General features: G+C 41.0%; 1 pseudogene; it reads left to right on the top strand.

Moving 5' to 3' along the window:
- Nucleotides 1–2,497: 2,497 nt before the first annotated feature.
- LOC138156090 (casein kinase II subunit beta pseudogene) lies at nt 2,498–3,425 on the top strand (annotated as a pseudogene).
- Nucleotides 3,426–4,098: the final 673 nt, after the last annotated feature.

Here is a 4,098-nt window from a genome sequence, read left to right as displayed (position 1 = left end):
ACCTCTTAGCTTAGCAGTACAAAAGGAACTTCAAATTTCGTTACTATTACAACATGATATTGTCTTGACTTGTATCAAGGCCTAGAACATTACAGACCCTCCTGGAATAGATCTATACACTAGAGGGAGTTTGCCCTGACATTCCACAATGGAAAGACACATTAGATAAAGGTTGTCTATTGTCCAGATTTCAATGCATTTGGATGGACTACCTATTGAATTTATTCATCACTAATTATATTTGAATCAAACTGTATAGATAGACAATGAGTTGGACCTAAATTTGAAGAGAAGGAGAGTGGGCTAAATTGCTTTGAGGAATTGTCAAAAAACGTTTATTGATTGTAGGCTTCCCATGAAACAAAGGTCGAGCTTTTCAATTCTACATTGTACCACTATTGCTATGCAATAGGGAAAAATGGAACACAACTACTTTGAAGAGTGACAAATGACTATCTTATCACAAAGAAAGCAGTGGTGAGTTGTGTGGTAGGTGTTAGCAGTCAAAAAAAAATCATAGATTTGGAGCTAATAGCCACAAAAAAAAAAGGCTTAAGCTCTGGAGAAATAGTCTGGGTCAGTCTAATGTTCAGATCACTAGCATTCTCTGTATTGTGCCTCCTACTTTTGTATTGATACCCTGACTTCAATCTCTGCTCTTGTAACTGGATTTCCACTTTCCTTTTAATCCCTTGGATTTTAATGAAACTCAAAGGAAACTGGTGCCAACCTGGTTTGGCCTTTTGCTTCAAGCTTGTGTAGATTCAATTCAGACTCACCATCTTTCCCTAGGATGGAATTGATCCTCTTATGCCCAAGTGCCTGTCCTAGTCAGCAAGATACACTCATAATTTCCTATGGTTCCTTATAACAACTGATCAGAGTTAAGGCTTAAGTCTCTGGCAATGGACAAAAGAAACTAACTATATTAAACAGTGATTAAAGCTAAGACATTAGATCATTAATGTGCTGCTTCTATCTACTTTTTCCCAACATCCAAGTCACAACAGCTAGGCGTCTCATGGATGGATATCTGGTGTTTCTTTATTTGACTGTCAACTCTTGATGGGGAGTCTGGATAGATATGGAAGGAAGATTGTGTGAGAATGTGTGTATGTGTGCACGTGCATATGTATATGTGTATGTATGCATTATGCATGAGTTACATGTGGATGGATGACCAGAGGAGCAGAAAGGGAGCACTTTCAAGTTGTGTTCCATTTTTCCAGGAGCATCTATGAATTACAGAAGGCAAAGTATCGTCACGTAGGGGAAACAACCGGAAACTTAAAATCAAGAGAGAGTGGGTTAGAATCCCCCACCCCCATGCTTAATCGTTCTGTGATCCTAATTTAGTCATAACCTCTACAAGTTTTAGTAAAATGAGGATAAAAACACCTACGGTACATACCTCGCAGGGTTATTTGGAGAATCAAACGAGGTTATATATAGGGTGTCCCAAAAGTCTTCAAGTAATATTAGCTATTAAAGATTAAACCTGCACAAAGACTTTTGGGACAGTTTGTGTTTATTTGTATAGGTATAAGTGCAAGTTTGGATATGTATATATGTATGTTTATGTATGTATGCATACATACTATGTATAGGTAAATATGTGCTTGTTGTCATATATACACATGGACAGACATGTATATGTATGTTTATATATGTATAAAAAGCTTCAACAAACCCAAAGTATTGCATCTAGTATTAGAAGGGATTGGAAAATACTTCCTTAATGAATAAGTGCCAGCCACAGACCATCAGGATGTACTGTATAAAAATGCTTTCCTAGGCTGTTCTATTTAGTGTATTTCTATGATGAGCCAAATCTAATAATACCAGTCAGGGCCAGCCCTAGGCAATGCTGAAGTAGGCAATGTGTTTGTGGCACTTTTCTCACTTCCCTTCCTGAGGCCCCTCTATTTTCCACATCTCCACTCCTCCTCCCCAGTCTCCAGTCACTTGTTCTGTGAAAAGGAGAATTTCAGCACTGTGGTAGGTGATGAGGGAGATAATTTTGGGCATGAAGCCCTGTCTAGCACCCCTCAAATCACAACATACAGACAACTGCTTACTCATAAGGACAGTCCTGATGCCAGTGACCAAATTTATTCAAGTCAGCTGTAATCTCTGTCAGCGCTAGAAAATTCTGAATGACCTTTGCTCTTGGGTCTATTAACTTTCTCCTCCAATCTCCCAGCTGAATTCAAGAATTAACAGTTCCTTCTGAGTCCCGTTTGGATTCTGTGCATCAAATTTTCATTAAAAGAAATTAGCTTAACTGTGAGTCCTCTAATGTTCTTGGTTGCTTGGTTTTAATTATTCATATTAAGTAAAGAGTTGAGTGGAGAAAATAGGGAGTTCTCATGCTGGGTAAGAAGATGTATGCTTTATTTTGAGATTTGGCTTGAGCAACAAGAACTAGACAGGAGATAATCTAAGACAGTAATACAACCACAAAACCATAGATTTAAAAAAAATAATATTTTCGGGTTGGGTCCGCGGCCTTTGCTGTGTGGCTTTGCTGCTGCCGCCGCCGCCCCTGGGAGCAACTTCTCCCTCTCCCTCCCCAGCCCCGGCCCGGTAGCTGACGTAAAGATGAGCAGCTCAGAGGAAGTATCATGGATCTCACGGTTCTGTGGGCTTCGTGGCAATGAATTCTTCTGTGAGGTGGATGAAGACTATATCCAAGACAAGTTCAACCTCACAGGGCTCAATGAACAGGTGCCCCACTATAGGCAGGCACTAGACATGATCCTCGACTTGGGACCTGATGAGGAGCTGGAAGACAACCCCAACCAGAGTGACCTGATCGAGCAGGCAGCTGAGATGTTGTGTGGACTGACTCATGCCCGCTACATCCTCACAAACCCTGGCATTGCCCAGATGTTGGAAAATACCAGCAGGGAGACTTTGGCTATTGTCCCCGTGTATATTGTGAAAACCAGCCCATGTTACCCATTGACTGTCAGACACACCAGGTGAGGCCATGGTGAAGCTGTACTGCCCCAAGTGCATGGATGTTTACACCCCAAGTCGTCCAGGCACCACCACACAGATGGTGCTTCCTTTGGCACTGGCTTTCCTCACATGTTCTTCATGGTGCATCCTGAGTACAGGCCCAAATGGCCTGCCAACCAACTTGTGCCCAGGCTGTATGGCTTCAAGATCCACCCTGTGGCCTATCAACTGCAGCGTCAGGCAGCCAGCAATTTCAAGAGCCCTGTCAAGACCATCTGCTGACTTGTCTCCTCCCCTCCCCCCCCAACACCTCAGGCTGTGACACCGTTCCCCCTCCCCCCAGTACACACACACCTTTCCAGAACCCCTAATGGTTTTTAGTTTAAATTAAGAAGTCATTATTGTGGTGGTGTGGTGGGAGTATGAAATAAAGTGGAGGAAAAGGCAAATAATAATAATAATAATTAATAATAATAATTTCAGTCAATAGTTTTAGCCTTCTCTTTACCAAACATTTGGTAACTAGTAGGCATATTGGGTAAAGTGCAAGACTTATAGTCAAGAAAACCTGAGTTCAGATTCAGTCTCAGATACTTACTATGTGTGTGACGCTGGGGAAGTCAATCAAACTCTCTCAGTCACAGTTTTCTGCTCTGTAAAATGGGGATAATAATAGCACAGGGTTGTTGTGAGGATTAGATGAGATAACATATGTGAAGTGCTATAAATGTTTGTCATGACAATGATGCCAACGATGATGGTAATGTGCTAACAGGAAGCAAAATTTACATGTTTTTGTTTCCATTCCTTTATTTTTTTTTATGCCTCTTGTCCCAGAGGCTAAGGGATAAAGAATGGTCAAAAGCTGGAAAAAGTCAAGACCTGAACAAAAGAAGAATGGTTTAGGCTCAGACAAATTTCCCATAATTTTAATCTGAACCATTCCGGAAAGTCCTCATGAAAACTCTAGGTTTTCTCTACCCTCTCCAATTCTAGAAGACTATTAGAAGAAGTCATCTCAGACACAAAGTGATGCCATACTTGGCCAATACTGGTCATCATTAAAGGCTGAAGTTTTCAGGTATGAACCTGATCAACCTAGAAATGAAACTCTTTTGGCAAAATTCTTAGTAC

This window comes from Petaurus breviceps, unplaced genomic scaffold (assembly GCF_028583685.1).
Source record: "Petaurus breviceps papuanus isolate PSGF00001 unplaced genomic scaffold, PetGlider_PUasm1.0 98, whole genome shotgun sequence".
In the NCBI taxonomy this organism is placed as follows: domain Eukaryota; kingdom Metazoa; phylum Chordata; class Mammalia; order Diprotodontia; family Petauridae; genus Petaurus; species Petaurus breviceps.
Note: the sequence above shows the minus strand (reverse complement) of the source record. Positions and strands in the feature narration are given on the sequence as shown.